General features: G+C 39.0%; 1 long non-coding RNA gene across 1 annotated transcript; it reads left to right on the forward strand.

Moving 5' to 3' along the window:
- Positions 1-5,422: 5,422 nt before the first annotated feature.
- On the forward strand, positions 5,423-12,385 carry LOC144589651 (uncharacterized). The gene is made up of 2 exons (XR_013545899.1): positions 5,423-5,665; positions 11,631-12,385. It is a non-coding gene; the product is annotated as an uncharacterized LOC144589651 (long non-coding RNA).
- Positions 12,386-19,726: the final 7,341 nt, after the last annotated feature.

Raw genomic sequence — 19,726 nt, forward strand, 5'->3', positions numbered from 1 at the left:
TCTGTTATGATTGGCTGCTTTCCTCAATCTACGTGGGAAGGAAAGAAAGTGTATAAAAATGAGCATTAAGAATATGAGATAGGACTATGAGTTTTAGTCTGGCAGAAGAACAGCATGGTCAAATTCAACAAATGCAAAAGATCACACTGCGAGCAACTGCCATAGAAGTGTTTGCTATTGTTATTTTTTATTGTTTTCACTTATATACTACCCCAGAATGATGCAGCATTCTCTGGGTAGTTAACTATACAATTGTACGAACAACAGCTTCCACCCTCATGAGCTGGGCACTCATTTTACCAACCATGGAAGGATGAGTCCATTTTGAACCCATCAGGATTGAACTTGAGTCATGAGCAGAGGCTCGAGTGCAGTACTGCAGTTTAATCACTATGCCACAGGGCTTGCTAAGTATTACAGTTGACAGCCTCATAAGAGAAATACAGAAATCTTCCAGATCCAGTGTTAACTACATTTCTAAGAATCCCATTTCCATTTTCATCTTCCTTGTTTAGTACCAGGCTGCAAGGTATGGTTTTCTTTCCCAACTGGAATGTGAGCCCATGTTTTGGATATCTCTCCTAATGCATTCATTGATTTGCCTATTTTTTTTTTTGTAAACATTCTTTTATGTGTTTCACCTCATTTGTGTAATTGTTCCAAAAAAGGATTCTAAGGAACCTGACGACTTCTCATCACTGGCAGATTTTTTGGCAAGAATGGCCATCTGATACAGCATTTCAGAGAGGTCTCACCTCCATCCTGCAGTTGAGATGCCAAATTGTTCCTTTTCCACCCTGACTTCTACAAGTTTTAGCAGATATAAAATCTCTCTCTGCACACAAAACTCTCTCTATGGGAAATAAGTCTCTTACTTTTTTCCTCTGTGAAGCTACGTTCATCCTGCAAACACTAAAAGAAAAGATAGTTGATGAAAAAAACACAGCCTATTGAATGCTACTACTTTTTACTTGTTTGTGGAATAAAACCTTGAGTACCTTGTTTTCTTTATTTCAAACATGTGAAAAAGAATATTGTTCAAAATGAGAAAAAATCCTCTGAGATTAACAGAAAAATAGAGCAAAATCTGGTTCATGGAGGGAGACTTTTCTCCATTGTCTTCTTTGCCAAGCAAAGAAGTGTGTGTGAGTGTGATTGTGTATTCTTCTGTATGCATTTTAGTTTTTGTGTTTTGAAATGTATACATGGGTTTCCATGTACTTTATTTTTTGTAAAACATCCTAGAAGCAAAAGAAAACATATTTTTAAAATACTGTGAAATTCAATGATGCCCTCCCCCCGCATCTCTATTGTTGAGAATAAAGGGCTGGCAACCTTATGTAGGGCTGGATTTAAAAACAGGCCTTGACAGTTATATACTTTGTTCCCATTTGATTAATCTGCCACTGTTTGGCTGAAATCCTGTTTCTTAATATAGTGTCACAACTTAATTAGGTCCATTTGAACCCATGGAACTTGACAGAGGAGTTGACTCACCAGATCAATCAATGTGCTGAATCAGTGGGCCTACTATAGTGCAACTTACTACATTAAGCAACACAATTTAAGTCGTAATTTCTCCCTTCTCTGCTTTAAAGAATTTCAGTTTTCATCCAGCTGGAATAAGAAGAAAATTTGTGATAGCCAAAGTCTTGTTGTGTAGGTCCTGCTGGCACAATGGGAGTGCCATTGTTGGCAGAAGCAGATTGCTACTAATTAAGGTGTTCCTGCTTTAACTTTCTCTCTTTGTTTTCAAGTAATCAAAGCAGGAACTTTTTAATCAGTAGTAATTCACCATGGCTGTTAATTTCTATGTCATTCCCCCATACCATTGGAACCGTACAACAGGATGCTAATCAATATTCTATAAATTCTTATTGAAAACAACAGCGATCTAGCCCTGTCTTATTCAAGAGGACCACACATTCCCCACTACTGAAATATGCCACACTATGTTCAGGTCTATTACCATCTTTAAGATTCAGCCTCTCAATTCAAATGAGAGATGCTGCAGATGTTTGGGTCGCCATGTGGTTGTTTTGGTTTTTACAACAGTCTAAACATGTAGGACTTCGGTCTTGCTTGCACCCAGAAGTACAGTGGTGCCTCGACTTACAAACTTAATCCATATCGGAATGGTGTTCTTAAGTCGAAATGCTCATAAGTCGAAGCACCATTTCCTATTGGAACGCATGGGAACAGGATTAATCTGTTCCAACATTTTTAAAAAACATACCAAAATAAATAAATAAATAAAGTCCACAGAAAGTCCCATCAGAAGGTGCTGGGGCTTTAAAAAAACAACCAAAAATAAACAGAGCAAGCCCTGAAGGCTGAAAATAAAAACACAATCAAAACCCAAAAATAAACATCACGCAATCCCCACGTTGGGACTGCAAAAAACAACGCAGCACAGAAACATAACCCCCCTCAGCTAAAACCCACCCTACAAAACCCACCCAGAAGTTTCTAAAAAGGAAAAAGCAGGACCTTACCAGGCAGACTGAAGCCTGCTCTGATGGCATTCACTCCCCAGCGGGGAGCCTCCTCCTGCACCATTGCCGCTGCATGCCCCATCCACAGAGGAGCCCCTCCGACCTGCACACCTCAGCCCAGCCCAGCACTTGTGGCAGCCCTTACTCATGAGTAGACCCGCACCTTCGGCCACCCTTACTCATGATTAGACCCCCACCAGGGATGGGCAGGGAGCACACCAGCTTCCTGAGTCCCATGGCAATCTGGAGCTGCCGCCGCTTTTCCTTCCTCCTCCTGCACTGCAGGAGTTTAAAAGCTCCCTGACCCCCTTCTCTAACCATTGAAGTGAAAGAACTACAAAGGAGTAGCCTCTTCACCACAAACAGTTCGAATTTCCCACCTTTCCCCCCTGCTTCTTTCTGTTCTTAGCTCGAAGCTCCACTCGCAAGTCGAAGCAAAATTTTGCAAGCAGAGATGCTCGTAAGTAGAAATGTTCATAGGTAGGGGCGTTGTTAAGTTGAGGTACCACTGTACTGTATGTGTTATGCCTATCTATTTACAAAGGGGGACAATAGTTAACAAGCAAGGGGGCAGCATAGTAAGTTTATCCCTGTTTATGGTAGACACAGTAAAAGGCTCCATTTATAACTTATCATTTATATATTTTCTTGTAGCGAATATTCTTTGCCCCCTTACCCCAAAGTAATGATGCAAGACAAGTGGTGCAGTGGTTAAACCACTGTACTGCAGCCAAAACTGTGCTCACCACCTGGGGTTCAATCCCAGGTAGCCCGCTCAGGGTTGACTCAGCCTTCTATCCTTCCGAGGTCAGTAAAATGAGTACCCAGCTTGCTGGGGGGGGGGGCAATATGTAGCCTGCATACTTAACTTGTAAAACACCCAGAGAGTGCTTCAAGCATTATGGGGCGGTATATAAACAGTATGCTTTGCTTTTATTATGGGATAAACATGGGCCACACTTTATTAAATAATCATTCTTGCCCTCTGTAAAAGGGGGGTCCTGCCGTAGTGGGGAATTCAGATTTAAGCACAGAGGTCTCCCCTTGGTTCTTTTTTGGGCATCACATCCAGTGGCAAAACCCTCAGATTCTTCGGGGGGGGGGTACTTGAAAAGGTCACAACACTTTGCCTTCCTTAACCTCCTTCTCAGCCTTTTCCCAAACTACATTTTCCGTCCCTTTTACATATTTCAGATTGTGTGCAAAAAAACCCGCCTTACGCTCTCCCACCGCTGGTATCCTGAAACCACACTGAAACCCCTCTAAAATGTATTCGGCACCTTCACACTTAGGTTATTCATGAAGCCACGTCTCCAGCACAGAAACCTTAATTGAACTGGGGCCCTTTGCCAGGATTACCCCCTTCACCGTTGGACTTCTTGCTACCACCAAGGTACTGATGGGTAAGGCCACACCCCCACACCTATGGTTGAGCTCATCGGAACAGGAAACAAAACTTGCAGATATGGCATTGCCCAGCCACCTATCTGTGGGCCAAGGGTTGCTCGGGGTCCTAAACCCCTGAGTGTAATATGCTGTATTGAATGATGAGCTGCCTAGATCATAGGCAGGCCATGGCCATGGAGGCAATGTTGTGTCCGGTGCCACCACTAGCTTACCTGACATAGGCAGTATCACATTGTGTTCCTCCTTGCCCTGTTGGCAACCCAGTATTGCCACTCCCATGGCCTCCTGACAACTCCGAGCCACTGCCAATGGTTGAGATACCTCTGGGGTCTGTGCCTCTCTTTCTTCACCCTCGCTCTGATGTTGTGGCATTACTGCAGACTCCTCTGATTTCCTCCTGGATGACCCAGGGGCCTGCTGATCTGCCTCTAGAGCAGCAAATTGAGACATCAGGTTATCTGCCATGGCCTTGAACTTAGCCTTTCTATGACTCTTGGCCCCCCTAGCCAAACAGTGTGGTTGTGCTTTGCTAAGCTGGGCCTTTTGCGCTCCTCGCTCAGCTTCTAAAGCCATTTACTTCTTGCAGCTGTTGCCAAATAGGCCAAGACTCCTCGTCTGAGGATGACTGAGATGGCATAATTTGAGGAGCTGCACGCTTCTTAGCAAGATGTTTGTCCTTTCTGTCAATTTGGTCGTTCCAGGAAGCCATTGCTGCCACCTAGTTTGAGCCTCTGCATGCTTGACTCACACAAACAGTGAGCCTAGCTTCCCACACTCTTACCATGATCTAAACTCTAAAATTCTAGTACCACCCCAATTGGTGCCGGGCAACAAGTGCTCACTATGCAGGCTAATGTATATACAGAGCTACAACCTTTCCTTATTTATGTATTTATGTATTTATTTATTTATTGTATATCTGTATGGTATACTAATTATTAATAATTTTTGAATAATTATTTATATGTTATCGTGATGCATAATAAAATAACTAAAATTCAAAACCCCTAAACAATGCAAGCCAATGACTTAATGCAATTAATTTAAATATATATACAATAAACAAAAAGAATACGCTAGTCTAAAGTGCATCGCTGTCTCCCAAGTCTGCCCCTCGGGAGGACTGAGAGCCTAACAGTTGATCCAGGCTACTTTCCAAACCATGTCCCACTGCTTTATAATGATCTGTAAGCTTTGAGCTAACTTCCAACTTATTTATTTATTTATTTATTTATTTATTTATTTATTTATTTATTTATTTATTATGCTTACTTAAATCATAGTCCCCTGTTGATTAAATATTAAATTGATTGAAGAATCTTCCTATACACTGTCGACAAGGCAAAAGGTGCACGCAGCAGCGCCCGCTCCACCTCGCGCTGTCTTCTATTACCCCACCGATGACAAAATTAAGAAACTAAATTATAAATGTAAAAGAGATTAATTATACTGCTGGTAACAGCTCTTAGATTGCAGAGCTGTAGAAATGCAAAGCAAATCATGGGAGGGTGCTGATGCAACCCTCCCTTCCTCGAAGCCAACACAAGCAGGCCTGGAAAAGCAGCTACGCAGCTTGAAATGAGCAGCCCAGCAGCCCAGCTCCGTCCTCCTTCTGTTGCCAACAAGAAAGAAGATGGAGTGAGGGAGGAACACCAATTAAGTACCTCAGTCGTTCCCATTTCCCCTCCAGGGAGGCTCTTGCGAGGCTCCAAGTGTCTCGCGTTATTCTGGAAAGGAGGCAAAAGGGACCCACGCTGCTGAAGGTAAGCTCAACAGTAGATCCAACATTCTTTGTGTGCAACAAATCATTTTTCTCTAAGCATTTTCCATTACTGCTACATAATGGGCAAAATAGGCTATTATGCAGCACTCCATAGTTAATGTATTTTATCAGGTCGAATTGAGAAATACTCTTATTCAGCCCACATGTATTTTACAATCTAACAATGGGGAACCTTACAGAATTAATCCATATCCAGTGAAATATTTCATTTTAAGAACTGATGAGGCATTTCTTCTAATACAGTGTTGTTTGTGCGGATACAGATTCAGGCAGACATAATAAAAAGTACACTAATTCCTTCTACAGGCAATGTCTCCTAATTAAAGCTTTTTTTTGTGCATTCTTTTCCCCAATATACACATTTTATTTACATTTTTCCCAAATATATACTATTTTGAATGTACTTTGAATTGAAAAACAATCTCAAAATGCAGGGAAGTATGAACAATAAATAACTGTGTTTTTGTATTTGTTCAGGGAGTGTAAACTAAATGTGACTCAACTGAATTTCTCCACAGCCCTTGATAGTTCCTACATTGAAAAACATGTCCCATGCTTACAATCTTGTTCAATAACTTTGAAACTGATTTATCAAGTTGTCTTCAGTCATAATCCACCTCACATTTCATACAGCAAACAGTTTACAACTCAGGCTTATTTTTTTCAAGCTGTTTCCTTTCTAGGGGGTAAGGATGGCATCTGGCTCCAACACATCATGGTACAGTCATCCTGGTGATGGCAATGAAGACTCCCAGCTGTCCTGTGGCCCCCAATGTAATGAATGGGATTTCATGCATGGACAGATGCTGGCATATGGCTTAGTGAATGGAAGCTTGTTGAAATCCATGTAATTTGTTCAACCAATAACATAAGTGGCAAGTATAGCAAGTAACCAGATCTAGGGGGTATCCCCTCTAATTTTGTGGAGACTCCTCTTCAGTCAACAATTTGCCCTTATATATGAGGCTTTGTATTTTTCTTTAAAAATATAAAAACAGAGAGAAAGAGGTAGAACAGAGAAAAGACCACTGGCCTTAATTATGACATAAACCATTTACTTTAAGTAGCTACCTTATTGGAGTTGTACTGTATGTATATGAAAGACAGACCACATTGCCTTTCCTTGGTAGGTATTGAGATTGCCCTGTTTCTGCACATGAGGACACCTCGTTGACTCTTAGTTAACCCCCTCGCCCATTAGAATATAAATCTTCAACAAAATGTGTGGTAGCTAATGAAAGAGATGTCAGTATGTTCGCCTTGTCTTTTGCCAAGCTGATTATCCAATTGATCCTTTTTTGCCAAGCTGATGTTCTGTAAAATAAACTTTGCCCAATTACAGAAGAATCTGTGAACAATATGGAAGCAAAACTGTGAAATAATTCTGCCTGACAAAAGGAGATAAATAAAATAAAATAAAATAAAGTGCATAAGCCACACATCAAAGATGCCCTGAAGTCAGCCACTGTCACAACATGTTTCCTGCACTAGTAACATTTTCTGGACTTGTCAGTGTCCTCAAAGTATTGGCCAAGTACATCTAAGGGAAAGGATCAGAATGAACTATAAGAGTAAGTGACTAACCAAATGCTTCTGAAATGCTTCAAACAGTATGCATTCTGACCTACTTTTTCAACCTCGAAACTTTCCCCAAATCTGAAGAGGGAGTACTTTCCAGTTTTGCTTGAAAACTTTAACATGGGTAAACATGGGTTCATAGGTTCTCTTCTGACAATTCCTGAATAGGCCCATTAGGATGTGTGAGCATATCAGTTCTGTCTGGTTCATGTCATTTTCACATTTGTTCAACACACGATTTTTGAAAATCCTTTTAAAAGATATCTGCAAATATTTACTTGAATACATATCTAAATATATGATGTCTCTGAAAATAATATCGAAATGGACATCTACTGTAGATATATTTGAAAACTCTGAAAATCATGCAGAAATTCAGAGAAATGTTAAGTTGGGTAAAGAGCTGGAATCTGATGTGTATATTAGTCCAAATGGAGCAGATTTGGTAATTCCAAAGACTAATGCCCCAGTTCAAATATTTCAGGTGTCCCCAATCTCATTTCTCCACTTATTTGGCTGTCATGCTAGAAGGTATTTTGACAGGATGTGCTCTCTTAAATGGAGAAAATACATTTCTTTGCCACTTAACTTTCCTCAGATATGTTTCATTATGGGTGCATTGTCCCTTTCTATTTGTTATTGGAAGACTTTGTCATTGGCTACTGGAAGGTAAAGAGGACTTCATGTGCTTGTCTGATTGCTCCGGCATGTACCTCTAAGGAAATCCCATTACAGAATAGAAAATGGGGTGTAGGGAATCTACATTCACCGTAATATCCAGTTCAAATGACTTGACACAAAGACACTTTTCCCTTTCATGCACTTGTGCTTTTTTAAAAAATATATCTATCTTCATTGTTTATAATTATCATCCATTTGAGGGAAAAAAAGGGGAACAGCAAAAAACCCATCAGTTAAGATCCAAGTCACAGGTAGTTCAAAAATGCATATACACTCCAGGTATTGAAGATGTTTCTGATACAGAATTGATACACTTCAGTGCATCCAGCCAGAAAGGAACCACCACAGGATATACACAATAAACTTTACAAATGGGTTAGCAATATTACATTGCTTCTATTCAGCTGAATGGGCCAATTTCTTTTTAAACTGATGCAGTAAAAGGCCAATGTGCCCACTTCAGAACATTCCAATGTGCAGTCTATTAGGTTCAATTTGACAAATTTCCTATAAAAAGGCTCATATGCAGTCCATTATTTTGCTGTGGTCACGACATTTGGAGTCATCAGCTGATTCCAAAATCAAAGCCCTTTAGTTGTTTTTGTTTTTGAAGTGGATTTAACCTCCAGCAATGTGTATTGTTGCCATCGAACATTGAATGTTGATTGTCCAGCCACTGTAGCTAATTGACAGATTTTAGTGAACACTTCTACTATGGAGGCAGTGACAGAGTTTATCTTCTTGGGCACCATGATAACTGCAGAAGGTGACAGCAGCCACAAAATTAAAAGACACCTGCTTTTGGGAGGAAAGTGATGACAAACCTAGACAGCATCTTAAAAAGCAGTGACTACACCTTGCATAGTCAAAGCTATGATTTTTACAGTAGCGATGTATGGAAGTGAGAGCTGGACCATAAAGAAGGCTGACTGCTGAAGAAATTATACTTTTGAATTGTGGTGCTGGAGGAGACTCTTGAGAGCCCCATGGACTGCAAGGAGAACAAACCTATCCATTCTGAAGGAAATCAACCCTGAGTGCTCACTGGAAGGACAGATCCTGAAGCTGAGGCTCCAATACTTTGGCCATCTCATGAGAAGAGAAGACTCCCTGGAAAAGACCCTGATGTTGGGAAAGTGTGAAGGCAAGAGGAGAAGGGGACAACAGAGATGGCTGGACAGTGTCATTGAAGCTAGCAACATGAATTTGACTCAACTCCAGGAAGCAGCGGAAGACAGGAGGGTCTGGCATGCTCTGGTCTATGGGGTCATGAAGAGTCGGACATGACCTAATGAGTAAACAACAACAATAACAACAACAAAGTAGACACTTCTTTCACTATGCCTCTGGTCTCATTACGGTGGTGTTTACTCAGGGCTCTCTGAGGTAGAAACTAGATATTATTACTCAGTTAGTCATACATTTGAACTTGTACCCTAAAGCATGCAGTATAGTGCAAATAGTATCTGAAGTATATGGAATACTTAGGATTCAAATCATTGAAATATTCAGTTGGTGTGTTGAGATGGGCAAGACTATCATATTTTTCAGATTCAAGAGTTTACCACAACCAATCAATCAAATTCTTCATAGATGATACAGAAAAGGGTTTGCATGTATGTGCATGTTTTGCTGCTTAAAGAAGAGGATTTTATTCCCTGTGTATTTTGTCATTTTTGTGGTTATAGATTAGGGTCGCCATTCCCTCTGCCCTGACATATTCCTTGTCTTGAACAACCAAATGTCCAGCAAGTCCCATGTGGCCCTATTTGTACCTACTGTATAAGAGTAGTATCTGTTGAGTTTGGTAAAATGATTTTTATACAAATTTACCAAAACGTAGACATCTTTCACGTTCAAGTTCAATTTAAGGTTGGGAATAACCTGAGATTTTTGGATTTTTTAAAAAAAATGTGAATGTAGAAGAAAGTAAAAGTAGCCAACTCATCCATCCACAGAGCTTTTTGTATGTGAAACATACTAATTTAGTCTGAACCTTTGTGTACTCATACACAGGATGAAGCTGTCACACAGTTTATATGAATCTGGCTTATTAGCTTTGCTTTCAATTATCATTTGTTCATTATGCTGTAAGTAGTTACAGTCTGTGCTTGATTTATATAAATCTTGAAATTCATGCTTCTTTATAAGATTCTTTTCCCTAGTTATAAATTCCATATTCTACTTTTTGTGCTTTCATTTTTAATTTACTACATCCGCCCAAAGGCTTTCCTTTAACTACTTTGCTTGTAAATTCAGCTGTAATATTCTTTAAATAAACAGAAGCACAGAGTATAATTTTCTGGAAACACAGTTTATAAAATGGGAAGGAATAAAAACCCCTGAGCTATGCTGCTGATGAATTAATTATAAGAGCTTAGGGGGCGAAAGAGAATACATGTTGACATATTATAAGCTTTGGCATGTAACCTTATATACTTGTGGCTACTTAATAAATTGTTTTGATGTTACCCATTAAAGAGCAATACATATTTTGATCTCATAGTACAATGCATCTTTGAAATGAAGAATAGCAAAAAGTACTTATTTCTTTAAGTACTGTTTAAAGTACCAAAGCTGGTTGGAGAGTTTAGTGGGTTAAGTATCAGAACCAGAGGTTGGGAATTCCATCCTCACTGTGCCTTCAAGGAGAAGAGCCAGTCTATGTGGCCTTGGGCAAATTGCACAGTCCAAGGGCACTTCCAGAAGAAGGGAATGACAAATCACTTCTGAGTACTCTCTACTTATCCTCTACTAGGAGGATACCATGGTCAATGATATCAAAGGCTGATGAGAGGTTGAGGGGGACCAGCAAGGACATTTTGCTCCCGTTGGACTCCCTCAATAGGTCATATTGCTGGGTGACCAATGCTATCGCCGTGCCATGATGCGGCCTGAACCCGGACTGGAATGGATCAAGGGCATGTTACTTTTTTTAAAGGATTTTTTTACACTTATAGGAGAAAAGCAACTTGTTAGGTTTGCTAGGGTAAACCCACTGAACCCATGGGATTTATATCAATGTTCCTGTCAGACACTTCTTAAAAACACACACACACACACACACACACACACACACACACACACACACACACACACACACACACACACACACACACACACACACACACACACACACACACACACACACACACACCTCTGACAGTTACAAATCACTGGCCTGTGGTATATAAAAATCTCCCTTATGGCCCACTTTATTTTTGCCTCAATACTCAGGACAGAAGACAAGGCAGAAGCCAACGCATGACCCATCACTTCAAACATGTATGAGGTTCTTCTTCCACCATAAGATTGCAAACCTCATATTACACTCACTACATACAAAATGTATGGAGACCACCAGTTGTGTTGTTTTGGATGAGTGTTGCTTAGCATAGTAAGTTGCACTAGAATGTGTGCATTGAGTCAGTGGAAATTCGGCTCTTGGTGAGTTAACTCCTGTATAAGCTCTATTGATTTAAATGATCTTATTCTAGTTGTAATTCACTGCACTAAAGTAAGTCACAACAAAAGTATGGCCATTTGAATCACTGGAACATACAGAAGCGACAGCTCATCAAATCATCACTGATTCACTGCTCCTACTGTGGTTGGGAATGCTACGCAATAAGATTTCAGCTGATGTATTAATTCCAAATGTTTGTATTCTCTCTCTTCCTTTCTAGCACACACACATACAGAGGCCGGCATCCTTTCCTGTCAAGCTGCTAAGAATTCCCAGCCTTCCAAACAGTTTGCAGAATGGAAGAGAGTTTGCAATGTGGAAGGGATGACAAGGAAAGGATTCATGGTCCTCTCCCTCTCCATTTGGGCTTTATCAATGTTCATACACTAAGGAAACCCCTCACAGAAACACAGTAAGAAGCTTTCAACCATGGCAGAAGGCAAAGTGTGTCTTCCTTGTTGCCATAAACAATGTCACAAGTCCTAAACCCCCATGTCCACAGAAGGAATTATCCACAAAGAGATACAACCTTTCCCAAGGAGATACCAAAACCTTCTGCAACACTTGGAATCAAATTCATGGGATAAACTAGAGCATCCATATCTATAATCAAATCATAACTGTTAACTAGTCGAGTTGAGGGGCTATGGAATAATTGCATAATTATTAGTTATACAATATTTAAAAATGTATTAATCTACTTTGAAAATTGCTTCAACATTGACTTCATGTTTAAAATTGAATTATTATCATTATTTTTTCTGCATGTTTTATTCATCGGGTGCCTTTTTTGCTTTCACTGTTTCAAGAAAGAGACATGATGATTTGTAATGATTGCTGAAAGTAATTAATCATTTTCCTTATGAAATTTCATGGCTAAATTAAGGACCATGTAATTAAAGGGTTTTCTCTTGTGTAAATGGAACTTGATGAGAAAATGGTTTGAAAAATAAATGCATAACTCAGACCTCGAAAGCACTTTTCTTCTTTCTGCCATAGCCTTTTCCACCCCTAAAGCTAAAAGCTGTCTTCCTACTAGATGCAATCTTAAAACTGAAACATTATTATAAGTGACACAAAGATGTTGAACTACACTGAAATTAAATAAATATGAATGAGCTTCCTCACAGAAGCACTTCACTATTGTCCAATTAGATAGATATTGCCAGATTTAAGAGGAAAGAGAAAAGTGTTAAGCTGAAGAGAGATTGCCAACTCTTTTTGCCTTCCTAAGCAAGACCACGTGAACCCCAGTTTTGGTGGAGTTCATGTGGAAGCTATGCTTCTGGTCCAAAGGTAAACCTAGACTGGTTCACGTGTAAAAAAAAAACCCCCGACATAAATTGTACAATTTTTCTTTATTGTCATGTGATTATTCACAACATTAGTTTGTAATGAAGAGTCAGTTGTCATCCATTTTTGTTAGTTGTACTAGTCACCTTTAAAAGTGTGTTTCAGAAAAAAGAGGATGCAACTGAGAACCACTATTATGACTCAGTAAAATATGGGAATGAAATGCATCCACTCCAGCATTCCTTTGATTATTATTTTAAATGTAAATTTTATGTAATTCTGTTACATTCTACCATTCTTGATCCCAAACAAGTTTGCAACATGGCTGGTAATGTACTGTTAGTACAGTGGTGCCTCGCTTTACGATCGCTCCGTTTAATGACGAAACTGCATTACGATGAACTTTTCACGATTGCTTCTGCGATTGCTTTACAATGTTTCCAATGGGGGAATTTCGCTTTGTGATGATCAGTTCCCTGCTTCGGGAACCGATTCTTCGCAAAACGATGATTTTTTGACAGCTGATCGGCGGTTTCAAAATGGCCACTGGGTAAACAAAATGGCCCCCCGCTGTTTTCTGGGATGGATTCCTCGCTGCACAGGCAGCAAAAATGGAAGATCTTCGCTGGACGGTGAGTTTCCAGCCCATTGGAATGCATTAAATGGGTTTTAATGCGTTTCTATGCGCTTTTTAATTTCACTTTACGACATTTTCGTTCTACAGTGATTTTGCTGGAACGAATTAACGTCGTAATGCGAGGCACCACTGTACATGTAATTGGCTATGGAGAATATTCATTTACTGAAAGAAAGACATTTACCTTTAGTGGGAGTGTTTTTGGAATAAAAGTCCAGAAATATAGCAGCATAGCCAATCACTGAAGCAAAATGGAAAGCCAAGAACCAGGAAAAGAAAAAGATAGGAATAGATTCTTCAATTGTAAATGGCAATGAATATCTGGCCTTCAAACATCTTCACTTATAAGGGGAAACAATTGAGCAATAAATGACAGAAATTTGTGGTATTATCCTGAAAAACGGCCTGTCACCCAAAGCAATTTGTAAGTGGTACTTTTTCAGGAAGGTTACATTCTGACCATGTACTAACAGAGTAAAAAGCTATTTAAATACCACTTTCAATTAATCTGGGGCCAAATGGTTCTGTGGGGATTAGTATAAGGGTGATGGGCTGAGAAAAGAACTAGAAAAAATGTCCTACAAACAGCTTTACACCAAAACCCCTTTTCCCATTGCTTTTTTTTATTTTACAGTTTGATCCTGCATCTGTAATCCTGTTCAGTTAAGTTACACAGTGTAAGGTTAATGACATAATCAGCTAGGGGGATTTTTTTTTTTTTTTGGAAATTAAACATTTCCCACTTATGTCATAGGGCTTCCTTTAGTTCCTCTGTAACCTGTTCATATCTGAGAACCTGTGATTTGCACAATGGGAGAAGAAGCCTTTAATCACCAAAAATTATTGTCACTGGGATGACTTTATGATCAGCTGTGAGTTTTATTTGGTAAGGCTTTCTCTCCTGTCCTGTGGCCACTGTGGGTTCCTATTTTCAACAATGAAAAACTATGTGAGTGGCGGGGTTCCTTCTTCCATCCCATCACTCCCACTGCTCCCACATAATGAAAAAGATTACACAGGAATTGAAAAAGTTGTAGGGCAGAAGCAGCAAGTTCTTAATTGCTAAGAATAACACCTGATGATGTCACCATCAGCCCCCAGCAGGTGTGGTTATATCAACAGGATTTCAGCCATTTACAACTGACTTGGCAATATTCCATTATTAATTCATATTCCATAGTACTGTGGTTCGTGTTGCAAACTGGCTTAACAATACTCACATCTTATGCTAGATCTTGGATGCGTTTTAGGGTAAAGTCAATTGCTGCCTTCCTTCTGATATGTCCATTAACAGTGGTTCTTTGACACAGTCTAGTCAGAGTTATCTGTTACTACTATGCTTTCTGTTTTGGATGTTTCCCTAGTACATACATGGATAAGCATGTCTCAAAATGATGTGTCAGTTTTGAGTCAATCAAAATGTTGACAATCTTATAGAGGTAGGCTATTAGTACCAATTAATACATGGGACGTGGTGGCGCTGTGGGCTAAACCGTAGAAGCCTGTGCTGCAGGGTCAGAAGACCAGCAGTTGTAAGATCGAATCCACATGCTGGAGTGAGCTCCCGTCGCTTTGTCCCAGCTCTTCGCCAACCTAGCAGTTTGAAAGCATGCAAATGCGAGTAGATTAATAGGTACCACCTTGGTGGGAAGGTAAAACGGTGTTCCCTAGTCACACTGGCTACGTGACAACGGAAACTGTCTTAGGACAGTTTGGCTCTACAGCTTGAAAATGGGATGAGCACCACTCCCTAGAATCGTACATGACTGAACTAAAAATGTCAAGGGGAACCTTTACCTTTTTATTAATACCAATAATGATAATATTAAATCGTATGCCTAATTTTTTAATAGTGTGAAAATCAGGGATTTAATGGAATCACCAATTACAGTTTTTAAAGACATAACATTCTAAGCTCCATTGTGAAAGATTTTGGGGTTATCCCCCCCTGTCCTTTTGAATGCTAAATAAGAGTAGATAAGTATCAATCTATTTCCATTTAATTTTTTAATTAAATTAATCATAAGATATACGTATGGTAGATTTCTGAAGTTATATCTACGTGAATGTTGTTGTTGTTGTTTAGTCATTTAATCGTGTCTGACTCTTCATGACCCCAAGGACCAGAGCACACCAGGCCCTCCTGTCTTCCACTGCCTCCTGGAGTTGGGTCAAATTCATGTTGGTTGCTTTGATGACACTGTCCAAACATCTCATCCTCTGTCATCCCCTTCTCCTCTTGCCTTCACACTTTCCTAACATCAGGGTCTTTTCCAGGGAGTCTTCTCTTCTCATGAGATGGCCAAAGTATTGGAGCCTCAGCTTCAGGATGTGTCCTTCCAGTGAGCACTCAGGGTTGATTTCCTTCAGAATTGATAGGTTTGTTCTCCTTGCAGTCCAGGGGACTTTCAAGAGTCTCCTCCAGCACCACAACTCAAAGGCATCAATTCTTCAGTAGTCAGCGTTCTTTATGGTCCACCTCTCACTTCCATGCATCGCTATTGGAAAAACCATAGCTTTGACTATGCGGACCTTTGTCGGCAAGGTGAGGTCTCTGCTTTTTAAGATACTATCTCAGTTTGTCATCATTTTCCTCCCAAGAAGCAGGCGTCTTTTAATTTTGTGGCTGCTGTCACCGTCTGCCGTGATCATGGAACCCAAGAAGGTAAACTCTGTCACTGCCTCCATATCCTCCCATTCTATTTGCCAGGAAGTGATGGGGCCAGTGGCCATGATCCTAGTTTTTTTTGATGTTGAGCTTCAGACCATTTTTTGTGCTCTCCTCTTTCAACTTCATTAAGAGGTTCTTCAATTCCTCCTCACCTTCTGTCTACGTGAATAGGTACATGTAATTACTAATAGACATGGGCAGGAATTTAAAAATGAATCACCAGATTTATTAAAAAATTGCTAATTTGTCAGTTTGTATTTCTATAAATCAATTCCCCAAATGAATCACAAATTAATGATTTTTTAGTGAATTTTGATTTCTTAATTTGTTTGGCTATAAAATGGCCTTCACAGAACCTAGAGACTCCAAAATTGCAGAGAAGCTTCCCCTGATTTCCTCTATAATCCTTCCAGGTTTAGTTAAGATTGGGTTCCCCCAAGCCAGCTGCCAAAGGGCACTTTGCTTAGGGGGCAGTTTGTGGGTGTATAGCTCAGATTACACACACACACACACACACACACACACACACACACACACACACACACACACACACACACACACACACACACACACACCCCTGACTATATATTTAGTCTGGGAATTTTCTTTTAATATTTTTAATATTTTCAGACAGCGGATAAGTGAATCAGCAGATCCTGATTCTTATTTATTTATTTATTTATTTATTTATTTATTTATTTATTTATTTATTTATTTATTTATTTATTTATTTATTTATCCCACCCATCTAGTCATTGACTACTTTGGGCAGCTCACAACAAGTGGGATAATATAATTAAAACACAATAATAATACAATTCTGTGGATAAGGGGGTCCTTATATATATGCATGTATGTAAATACATGCATGTATGTGTGTGTGTGCATATGTGTGCATGTGTGTACACACACACATCTACACATATACATATGTAAATATATACATATATACATATACATATACATAAATACACACACATATATAATATGCACGTTTACATGCATATATGTATGTAATATTCATGCATGGATTTATTTTATTAATTTTTAATGATTGTTTTCATCTTCGATTGTCTATTGCCATTTTCTTGTTATAAGTGACAATTGTTACTACTACCATCACAATTAATGACACTGCTGCTACTTATTTTCATGAAAGAAGACTGCATCTATTAAAAGAGAAAGGAGAAGATAACATTGTGTAATCAACCAATTAATATTCAATTGGTACTTCGCATAAGAGGATAAGCTTGCTAACATTAATGCATGTCCACTCTTCTCAGTGGCTGTCACTCTTCTATTTCTTCCTCCCAATTCACACCCACATTTTGGAAACTTAGATTGCTTTGAAAGCACAGATACCCTTGTTATAAGCTGCATATTCTCCAAAGTATAATTGTTATAAAGAAGATAATTATGTAATTTATATTCTTTCTGGATCCAAATTATTGGATGTTCTGAGGTAAACTGTGATGAAGTTCCAGCCGCCGGACTAGAGTCACAACCCATAGCAGAGAAGAAATGCCCCAGGTTATTCCGAAACAAAGTTATATTAGAATTGTATCCAATATTCTCCATTACAAAGTGAAGATGCTTACAGCAAATACAAAATAATGATTCTCCTGCTGCCTCTGTGCTTTTCTCTCTCTCTTTTCTGGCTCTTCTGCTTTGCAACCTATATGTAATATAATTGTTACTTATTTCTAGTATAGAACAATTATCTGTGGGAATAGTATGCCTGAGACCTTTATGTCCAAACTGTTGATCTATGTAATTTGGAAAGACAGAATTTGAGGGGGGGGGGGGAAATGTAATCCTTGATGCTCCATATATTAAAAAGTTTCTATTTCTTTTATTATCCAAGTCTGTAGCAAGAAGTTGAGTACACAAGCAAAACAAATATAATCAATTATAATGCATATTCTTCATTACTGCTATGGGAAATCCTAGTGGATATTCAAACAGGGTAATTTTGGAAACTGTTGTGACTAACTGATGAGTTGTCAGCTACATCTTAATTATACATGTGGCACATGGCTGGCACCTCATCGATTAGTCACAATTAGCCACAGCAGTTTCTCATGCACATGTAAATCTACAACAGGATTTGGGCTACAGTATTTTAAAACATGTTCTTCTTGGTTTGTCACACTTAATCTGTGTTCATGATATCATTGTCAATGTTCATTCAGGAGTTAACCTTCTCTGAGATAATGATAGCTGTGATATACACAGGCTTCTGAAGTCTACAAAGTTCTGTAGAATTCTTAAGGAGGATTAAGCATTGGGTCATCTGATCTGACAAATTTGCCAGTATCATGAAGTGGCTTAATAAGCAGGTCACTTCAGGATATTGACAATGAATTACTCCCCCAGCCCAGCTAATAAATAGATAATTGCTAATGTACAAAATTTTGTTTTATAGCTGATATAGCACGTCATCAATAGTTTACATAAAGTTTTTTTTTTTTTAAAAAAAATAACTTCCCCAGCTTTCTGCTGAGCAGGGGAAATAAATAATTTGCCAATATCCTGAAGTGGCTTGCTTATTAAGCCACTTCACAATATTGACAGGAGCATTTCCATGTGAAATTTTGGGCTTCATTTGATTATTCTGATCAAGCCTGACTATTCCCAAGCAGCCCACACTAGCTTGATTTCTGCTGCTACTATAGTCATACTATAAGTCAAGGATTTTATTTTCTAAGTATAACTCTGTATGCATTTCTTAAGACAAAACAAAAAGTATATATATATATATATATATATATAAAGTGTAAACAGAACATAAATTGCTTTATGCTGCAGCAGTTCATAGGTCTAACTGTACATCACTGTATATTCTGACTGGCAGATGTAGCTTCACATAGATTGCCCTAACATGAAATACAAAGAATTGTATCTAGAACCATGCTGTACTTTGTGCCTGGAAGTAAATATCTAGTTACCTGTGACTGATTCCTTTTTCCAACAACAAAGACAGAACTACATTACACTGTGACTGTAAATAACAAGGGGTAATTTTCACCTTTGTAGAGAAATCTTTTGTTATTATTGTTGTTGCTGCATAGGTACGGTGGAATTATTCTGAATAAGAATCAGAATATTGGTTTATAGGGGCTTGTAAACTACACCCAGAATACCAGCTGGCAAGATTTTTTTTTCTGGGACTAAAACCTATGTAACTGAACTGGGGCAGACGTAAATAATTTATTTCAATAGTCTTTAGCAGATTATAATACTTTAAATATGCTGGAAATAAAACTCTATTACACCCATACACATAGAGTTTTCTTAGATCTTAAAACTGTCCAGCTGGAAGGGACCCTGTGGATCATCAAGTCCAATCTCTGTCAGGGAGGCACAGTTGGGAACTGAACTCCCAGCCTTTGGGTCTGCATCCAGAGACCTAAACCACTGAGCTATCCAGCATATTCTCATTATAAATCATTGTGCAATGCGTTTAAAAAGTAGCTGGCTTTGCATAAGAGTTGCTTTTAACTTCAAATGAGATCACTTGGCTTTTTACTATGGAAGTCTTATTATAAAGTTCAGACAACAATTAACTGACCACACAGACACTATGACAATAAATTTTGCCCCTTATTAAAGAGGAAGGACTTTCAAATAACCCAGCAGGTCTGGCACAATTACCCAACTCATCCAAACAATAAAAATGATTCATCTTCCCTAGTGACTTGATCCAAGTACATCA

Source organism: Pogona vitticeps, chromosome 5 (genome assembly GCF_051106095.1).
Source record: "Pogona vitticeps strain Pit_001003342236 chromosome 5, PviZW2.1, whole genome shotgun sequence".
Classification (NCBI taxonomy): Eukaryota; Metazoa; Chordata; class Lepidosauria; order Squamata; family Agamidae; genus Pogona; species Pogona vitticeps.